Genomic DNA, 10236 nt, shown 5'->3' on the forward strand with positions numbered 1-10236 from the left:
ATTTTGTTATTTTAGTGTCATCCAATTTTAAACTATTAATTGACATTATCTTGGAATACAGAGTAATAATTGAATTTGATATACTAAAATCATTCTTGGAAATCCCATATTCTACTGACTCTATTGGCTTTACTGACATTACAATTTCAGGTAATGATAAATATTTACGTGTATCAGCAACATACTGAAAGTCATCATCTTTATCTGTTAACAATTGCCTAATGGCTAGATTACAATGGGATAATCAGAGATTGAAATAAGATCTGGAATAAATTTTGATTGTCTGAAATAAAATTTTTATTTCTACATTAGTGACTGTTGTAGCAAAAATAGGGGAAGATGGCAGAATCTGGGTCTGATTTTGAGAGACAGTAAAACCATTAGTACTTATAAAAATTAGTTCAAAGGGAAAACCCAACATATTAAACTAAAACACGTTTGAGATTTTTGAAAGTTTTGAACTTAGGTCTAACCTTTATAAAATTATTAAATGGCTATATGTAGCAGCTAATGATATAATTTCTCTTATTATTTCTTTAGTAATCCATATTCCTTGGATAATAGCTCCTTATAAACTTCTCATAAACTAATTGAATTAAGGATAAAATGTATAAGGTCTCCAAACCACTACTAAATTTATTAGTAATCATTAAAATATTAAAAATATCAAAAATAAAAACTAGAGCTATCAACTAAAGAAAGCAAAACAACTAGAAAATTACCACATATTCATGTCTTGGAATCAGGGGAGGGAAAATAAATAAATAAATAAATAAATCTAACTGAAAAGAGTAGTAGTAACTAAATCCATTAAGTTATGTACATACACCCAACTTTAATGATACACCTGCCATCTATGTTTGACTACATATTGCATTTGGAATAATCTTAACTTATTGGTCTCTGGACAATATCAAAGTATGAATAATAAATAATCATAAAGAGAAATAAAACTTACGATGCATTCTAAGTACATGCTGCAGGAATACCTAAAGGACCTAATCAAGATGAATGTCTCCTTGACCCAGTACAGTTTCTTCTCTGTGAAATCAACACTCTAAATAGGAAAAGAGAATAGAATTTAAAGAACAGAGAAGCGAAATACTGAATTTAAACTCGTGCAGCTGACTAGAGGCAGACCTGGAAATATGACTTTTGAGATTTATTTGTTCAGCATTTTCAGAGAATGCAGTGAGGATATTCTGAGAAAGATTTATTTTTTATTCATGGTCTAAAACACATGATAAACAACAGAGTGCAATCTTAGAGTAAGTATATATCTTTCCTGTTGGGTAAGTTTGTAGTACAACCACTTAAAATTGTACATAAATATAAAGAAACCCCCAAGTAGGTGGAATTATTTGTTTTTACCTGTAATAACAAATAAAGATACTTAAAAATCTCTGTAACCCCCCCAAAAAAGCATTTATATTCTTTAGAATTTTATTACTACTATTGAGAGCCTGGTCTCAAGTCAGAAAACACATCTCACTCTTTTTTGTGCATCTGTTGGTAAGTTTTCCATCAATTTACTAAAATTTTACAATTACAGATAAATTTCTGGGTTTTCAGAAAGAAGAATAATCCAAAATGAGCATATCCATGGCTAAGGCTGTGTTGATAAAGAAAGTTGCCCGTAGGGAAATGATTCCCTGGAAGTTTTAATGAGAATGAGAGATTTCAAGGAGATGTTTCAAGTGCAGGCAACTTAGAGTGTTCAGGCAGAACGGTGAACTGTCCAACCAGAGTTCAGCTTCTCACAACAGATTATCAGAAAAAAAATAAAATAAAATATAGAACAGGTATGGAATGAATGTTAATTCCAACAAAACAGCAAAACAGGAAATCCAGCATAACATTTAGCCATGTCTGTAACAAATTATCTCTGGAAATAAGCATATTGCCTTTCTTCTATGTCATATATTTTAGACCATTTTTATTTCTCAGCAATTTCTGTGCTATTATGGAACTCGTGTTCTCTCTTGGACTTTTCTGAATGTACTGACTTCTGATTTCACTGTAATTTGAAATAATGTATTCTACCTACACCTAGTTTTTATCTATCTTTGAGAATTAGAAAGAATGACAGTTTCTGTGAGTACCACTAATGCGGGGATATTCCTTGAAAAATAAAGTTACATAGTGAGTTTAAATGATAATCAATGGACTTCCATTGTCAAGCAACTTACTGATTTTACATGTTGCAGGTAAGCTTTACAATAAAATCCAAAGTTTCTTTTGCTTTAGATGCACAGATAAATCTAACAAATGCCTACATATGTTGTTATCATGTTCTTCAACTAACTTCTCCAGGCTTTATAAATGGTGAGATTATGACAGCAGCAATAGCTGTTCTCATGTATGCAAATTTATTTATGATTTAAATAAATAGTGCTGTCAGAAATTATATTACACCACCTTACATCTGATGGGGCTTTAACTAAAAGCTGTCCTTGTAGAAATGCTGGGGGTGGAAGTTTGTGTCATTGTCTTTGAAATCTGAGAAGACCATCACTTTCAGTTTTATGGGGTAGACTTCATTGACCACAAGGGCTACTAAATCATTATAAACACTGTCCATTTTTAAAATTTTGACTTTTAACACAGAGTATTCTACAAGTAATCCCAAAGACACCTGGAGTGTGTTGAGGATAAAATCTTGATCTATGTATTAGACAAACCATCCAGAAAAAAAGTATTTCTGGACCTGATGCATACCAACACAGAGGAGCTCATTAAAGAGGTTAAGATTGGAGGCACATTGAACTGTAGTGATCACATGCTTGTTGAGTTTGTGATCTTGAGGAAGATGTGCCTGACAAAACCCGAAGCCAGGACTCTGAATTTCAGGACAGTAAAATTTGGGCTCTTTAAAGAATTGCTGGATGAGATTCTCTGAGAAACTGTGCTTATGAACAACTAAGGAGTTGAATGAGTGGAGCAGAGCTGGCAGTGCTATAAGAATATCTTTCTGAGAGTGCAAGAGCTCTCTATCCCCCAGTATAGAAAAACATGGAGAGAAGGAAGGAAACTGGAATTACTGAGCAAGGATCTCCAGTTCAAACTGAGAGATAAGAAATGTACAGGCAATGGAAGCAAGGCCGTGTCACCTGGAAAGAATGCACAGACGTAATCCAGACATACAGAGATGGAATAAGGAGAGTCAAGGCACAGATAGAATTGAACTTGGCAAGGGATGTGAAAAACAACAAGACAGAATTCTACAGGCTGTTTGATCAGAAGAGACAGGCTAAGGAGACTGTCCTCCTGCTGATAAATGAGAATGAAAAACTAGCTACAACAGACATGGAGAAAGTGGAAGTACTCAGCAAGAACTTTGTCTTCGTCTTCACCGGCAGCCAGGCTTCTTGTGTCTCTCACATCCCCAAACCTCACAGCCCTGAACTTGTAGGTGAGGCTGTGAGAGCAAAATACTACAGAAAGGAGGAGAACAAGTTCAAGACTGTCTCATGCGACTGATCGTGTACAGGTCTATGGGGCCAAATGATATCCATCCCAAGTTCCTGAAGGAGCTGGCGGATGCAGTTGCCAAGCTGCTCTCCATTATATTTGAAAAATTGTAACTAAAAGGTGAAGTTTCTGCTGAATGGAAAATGGAAAACACCAGTCCTGCTCCTAAGAAAGGGAGAAAGAAAGGGAACTATAGGCCTGTAAACTTCAAATCTGTGCCTGGGAAAATCATTGAACAGATTCTTCTGAAAGACATGTTAGGACAAATGAGAGATGAGGAGGTGATCCAAGACAGCCATAGCCTGTCATGGCAGGTCGTTTTTGACCAAATGGATGGCCTTTTTTGATAGTGTAATTGCATTGGTGGACAACTGATGGATAACTGATGATGTCTACCTGGGCTTGTGCAGTGTCTTTCATAGGGTCTCATACCATATCCTTATCTTTATATTGGGAAGATATAGGTTCAAAGCATGGATATTTGGTGGAAAAGGAATTGGTTGGAAAGTCAGCCAGAGAGTTGTGATAAATGGCTCTATGTCTGGGTGAAAGCTGATGATGAGTGGTGTGCATCAAGTGTTGTCTTGGGACCAGTATCTTTACATTCTGAACAATGACATAGGTGATGGGATCAAATGCAACCTCAGCAAGACTGCAGATGACAGCAAGCTGAGTGGTGTAAACAATATAACAGAAGGAAGGGAATCCTTCCAAATGGATCTGAAAAAGCTCAAAATGTGGACATGTGACCTTCTACAAGGCCAAGTGCAAGGTGTTGCACTTAGTTTAGAGAAATCTCAGATATGTATACAGACTGGGAGAAAAACTCCTTGAGAACAGCCTTGCCAAGACCCCTTTTATTTGTGGTCTTGGTAGATGTAAAACTTCATATGAGCCAGCAGTGTGCACTTGCCACCTGAAAGGCCAATTATACCCTGGGCAGCATCAAAAAATAGGTGACAGCAAGGCAAGGGTGGTAATTGTCCCCTCTACTCTTTTCTTGTGAAGCCTCATCTGGAGTAATGTATACAAATCTGGGACACAGTACAAGAAAGGGTTGGAGCTGTTGGAGTGTGTCCAGAGAAGAGACGTGACGATGCTCAGAGGGCTTGAGTACCTCTCCTATGAACACAGGCTGAGGGAGCGGGAGTTCAGTCTGAAAAAGAGAGAACTCCAGGGATATTTCACTGTGGCCTTCCAGTACTCAAAGAGAGCTTATAAACAGGAACTATATAATGCAGGTAAAGAGTGATAGAATACAGGGAGAAAATTGTAAACTTAAAGAAGAGAGATTTAGGTTAGATGCCATGGGAAATTTTCCTCTGAGATAGTGGTGAGGTACTAGAACAGGCTGCCCAGAGAAGGGCATCCCAGAAGAAGGGATGTCCCATCCCTTCAGGTATTCAAGGCTGTGAGGAAGATGTAACTGTGAGCAGACACCAAAGAGATTATCAAACTCCTTGATAGACTCTATCACTGTGAAACCTTGGGAGTCTGGAGTAAGACAGAGAGCAAATGGTATCTGTGTCTAAGGGTAAACAGGAGGTTCTGTTTGTATGCATTGTTAATCTTATCATACTTAAGAAACCTTTCATCCTTTATCACTGTTGTTTGGGAGAAGCTAGGCCAATTAACTGATTAGACAGACAGGAATTTCTGGCTTGTAAGTGAATGGTATATAAGATTTATGTTGAGCATAATAAAGAGAACGATTCTGAGAACTACTCTGATGCTACAAGAAACTGTGAGAGCTCTCTAACTCGACTGCATGCCGGCACAAGGCCAGGCTGAATGGGACGCTAGGTAATCTGATCTAGTGCCTAGTTTAGTGGTTGGCAACCCTGCCCACAGCAGGCGTTTTGAAACTAGATGATGTTTAAGATCCTTCCACTCCAAACCACTGTATGATTCTATAATTCTGTTAATATGATATTTAAAATAGTTTCATCTCTCTCTCCAGTTTCTGTTGATTCTGGGGGGATATTTTTACATCAGTGTGAAGAAGATAGGGGACAATAAACTCTACTCAAAGCACATAAGCATAGGATGAATGTAATCTGATATTCTATGTAAGAACAAAACCACAGCAGATTTAATTCATTCACAGAGCCACAAAAACATTTTGTAATTATTAGGAAAAGAATAGCAGAAGCAAATAAACTATAATAGTTTCTGCTAAGCCCTAAGAAAGTGTTGTTTCTATTGCTATGTTTTGTTTTGTTTCTTACAGGGAGAACATATTTTATGTCTTGACCTACAACTGGTTTCATACAATTGACCCATGGTCAATTGACTTATACTGTATGATGTTTAGAAGATTTTCTTTTTGTCCTTATTTAGCTTTTATTTTATATTTCATTTGTAAATTAACATGGCACTAAGTTTTAAGAAAAGTGTAAATAAAAATAGATCAGATGTCTCTGTAGCCTTCTCCAGGCTGAACAACTCCAACTCTCTTAGCCTGTCATCTTAGGGGAATTGTTCCATCCCTTGGATGCACTCACAAATTTTTATGCCAAACACATACACATATTTCAAATACACTGATTTAAAAAATTAAAATAGAAGTAAATAAAAGCAAAGAGAATTGGAAGCATTTACATGTTTTTCTTTCACTTATGTTTATCACATATAGATGCAGTTATATTTTTGAATAATTTACCGGTCACTATGGAAAAATCAACCCTTTTTAAGTTCAAGACTATTTTGAGAGCAAGCATGCTTTTATTTAAGAGATAAAGCTGTTTGTTGTTGTAGTTTTTTTTTTTCTCAACTGATTGTCTTAGTTTGGAAAAGTTAAGATAATGTCCAATTCAGACTTCAGACACCGAAAGATACAAATAAATTTGCTTACATGTAATTGTACAAATCAAACTGCCAATATTTGTTTAAAATAAAGACTGAACATTGATTGAAAACAAATAATAACAAAAGTGTTATTTTAATGCTTTCACTTTGAGTACAGTTCTATTTCAAGATAAACAGAAATAACAATGCTACTTTAGGATTGGTACAAGCACTGCAATTCTGAATTTTAAGACAGAAATATCATTTTTCTAAGTGAGTGGAGATGGGAAAGAATAAATTCATTAGATAGATAATATTTGGGCAAACTTTCAAAGGATAACACTTTATGAAAATGAAATTATTTCAGCATGCATTTAATATTTAATTGTAGTCAACACTGGGAACAATTTCCAAAAGGCAATGGATGTGATCATTTTCTGGAACAAATGGATTAGAGCAATTTGCACTCTGTACGGTCTTTGGCAATATCACAATGAGTTAATGCAAATAGAGTGGCAGGAAAGGAAGCATGACATAGTGAGGCACACTGGACAGCTTCCAGGATGCTCATTAGCCATGTGACTTATCTTAAAATGAATACATAATGCAAAAGAGATGCAAAAGCATCTTCCTGTTTTGGTGAGATATCACTGCATGAGATTGTGTCAAATGAGCAGTTGAGGGCATTTAAGCTGTGTCAATGCCACTCTTTAATTGAAATGGGCGTGGGATGGGAGACACTTTAATGCACATGAATTTCCATGAGGTTTTCTAACAAAGAAATGCATTCACCAATGCATTAAATATAATGCATTTAAACTCATCTTTAATATGATGATGAAAATGTCTGGGTGAATTTCAGAGAAAAAGAAAAAAAACGTGACTGAAAAACATAATATGTAGCACAGCAAAAATCCCCCCAAAAACTATATATATATAAAGGAATACATCTGTTATCAAAGTATGGTAATGGAAAAAGTAGAAAATAAGAGAACAACATGTCCTATTACAAGAGAAAAACAATTGCAATTCAAATTTATTTTTATGGTACTTATCAGGTTTCTAGATAATTTCTACTGTTATCTTAAACAAGTATATATTTACACTCCAGTCCTAATTTATTTCTCATTCTCATTTTGCCATAGAAGGTAAAATACTTGGATCAGGTTGAGCAAGCTGCAGTTAGATTTGAGCTCTGATTTTTTTTTTTTTTCTATTGCAAAATTCATAAATCAATTGCTAAATAGTCACCATAGTCTTTCATTCATCATTTTGCATAGATTTATTATCCATATCTGAGACAGGATAAACAACTCATATAAAATGACCTAGAATTAGTACAATTTGTCTCTACATTTTTCTCTGAGGATATTCAGAGTGATTGTGTAGACTTATCTAAATTACCTATGTTTGTGTTCTATATTCATCATCATTTAGTATGATAAGTAGAGAATTCTAATGAATACTGTTGTGTGCATTTGAACTGTATTCCTAAGCATAAGTTATATAATTCATTTTTATTTTTCTATCTGTTGGTAATATAGAATTATATAATCATATAACCCTTAGAGTTGGAAAGGACCTTTAAAGGTCATCTAGTCCAACTCCCCTGCAATGAACATGGACATGCACAGCTAGATCAGGTTACCCATGGCCTGATCCAGCCTCACCTTGAAAGTATTCAGGGACAGAGCAACCACCACATCTCTGGCAACCTATTCAGTGCTTCACCACTCTCACTGTAAAAGACTTTTTCCTTATGTCCAACTGAAATCTACCCTCTTTGAGCTTGAAATCATTTCCCCTTGTTCTATCACCACAGACCCAGCTAAAGAGTCTGTCCCCTTCTTTCCTGTAGCGCACCCTTTACATGCTGAAAGGCAACTATCAGGTCACCTCAGAGCCTTCTCCACCTTGAACAACCCCAGCTCCCAGTAGGCCCTTGCAGTAGAGGTGCCCTATCCGTTGGATCATTGTTGTGGCTCGTCTCTGGACATGCTCCAGTCTCTCCTAAGGACTCTTGGGGGTTGTGACACACTGGTACAAGTTGCCCAGAGAGACTGCGGATGCCCCATCCCTAGAGGCATTCAAGGCAAGAGTAGATATGGATCTGGGCAGCCAGTCTAGTCACTGGTGACCCTGCCCATGGCAGGGGGGTTGAAATTAGGTGATCTTTGAAATGCTTTTCAACCCAGGCTGTTCTATGACCTTATGATTCTATGATTCTGTGACTCCACATTTGGATGCAGTACTCCAGGTGAGGTCTCACCAACACAAAGTAAAGGGAAAGGATCACCTTAATCTTTTGATGCAGCCCAGGATACGGTTGGCTTTCCGTTGTGCAAGGGCACACTGCTGGTTCATGTCCAGCTTACCATTCACCAGTATGCCCAGGACCTTTTTGGCAGGGCTGTGTTCAATCCTTTCATGACTCAGCTTGTATTGGTAGTGGATGTTGCCTCAATACAGGTACGAGATCTTACAATTGGATTTGTTGAACCTCATGAGGTTCTCCTGTGCCAACTGCTCAAGCCTGTACAGGTCCCTCTGGATGGAATCCCACCTCTCAAGCATGTTGACTGCACCCTATATCTTGTCATGCATCAACTTGCTGTGTGCACACTGAATCTCACTCTTGGTGTTACTAATGAAGATATTAAAGAGTGTCAGTCCTAGGACTGTCCCGTGGGAGACACCACTCATCTCTGATCTTCGCTTGGACAGGAAGTCATTTACCACCATTCTCTGGATTTGATCCTGCAGACAGCTCTTTGTCTATTAGATGATATCAGTGGCTCTTCCTTTGTCCACTGATGTAGTGACACCACCATAAAAGGTCACTTGGTTGGTCAAGCAAGATTTGCCCTCAGTGAAGCCATATTGGTTCTCCCATATCACTTTCTTGTCTTCCATGTGCCTTACCATAGCTTTCAGGAGGATCTGCTCCATGATCTTTCCTAGCACAGAGTTGAGACTGACAGATTGATAGTTCCTGGGCTAATCCTTTTTACTTTTGTTTAAAATATGTGTGTATCGTATGTCATGTTAACGTGTTAATATTCTCTGTTTAAATAAGAAATATAGATATAAATAAGAAAACAGAACTTATCTTCACTGTGCTGAGACTGAACTCCAGATTCAGATACTTAAATTAGTGTCTACATGTCAGATACGTGTCGAGGTTTTGGATATTTAGGAATGGAGTTATGGATCTTTATTAGCTCCTTTGTTATATATTACAGAGCTACTTGAGATGTCCTACCATGTTCTGTGCAGGTTCAAGTTGCTGTGCTAGATGGCTGTGGGTGTCCATAGGTTTAATATCATTATCATCTGGCCCTACGTAGAAGTGACACGAGACCTATGAGGAACAGAGTCTTTTCAGTCCAGGAACAAAAGCGAGACATGATACCTTAGAGTATATAACATAGAAAGGATCATCTATATTTGGGCAACTGAATAGAGTCTGCACTATCATTAAATGTACAGGGATTTTAGATAACTTGAATGCAGATATATATTTTGTAGCTGTCTAAATGTAGGTATCTGAATCTGATTCATGTTGGTTTCCATAACAGTTTGTAAGAGTTCTACAGAATTCATGCTGATATCTTTCAGACTTTCTGGATAATTGTCCTGCATTTAAGGGATAAAAATGCGGAGTGTTAGAGTGAGCAGAGAAAAAAATAAATAAAATCAAAATTTAGGAGAGAGTAATATTAAAAAAAAAAAAGAAGAAGAAGAAGAATGATAGAAGTGCTCCTTTACTTTGGATTTCAGTGATGAAATAGAATACCTTTCACCATGAAGGGAAATAGAAATTCCTTGGAGTTGTGTAGTTTGGAGGCTGGAAAATTGTAGCAGATCCTCCTCTGTAATGAAAATAACTCAATTAAATTCTTTTAAAAATGGAAAAAAATCAAAGAAACATCAACAACAAAATTAATAAAAGATCTCCATCCTATACTCTTACTTCTT

The sequence above is a fragment of the Meleagris gallopavo genome, chromosome Z, assembly GCF_000146605.3.
Source record: "Meleagris gallopavo isolate NT-WF06-2002-E0010 breed Aviagen turkey brand Nicholas breeding stock chromosome Z, Turkey_5.1, whole genome shotgun sequence".
Lineage (NCBI taxonomy): Eukaryota > Metazoa > Chordata > Aves > Galliformes > Phasianidae > Meleagris > Meleagris gallopavo.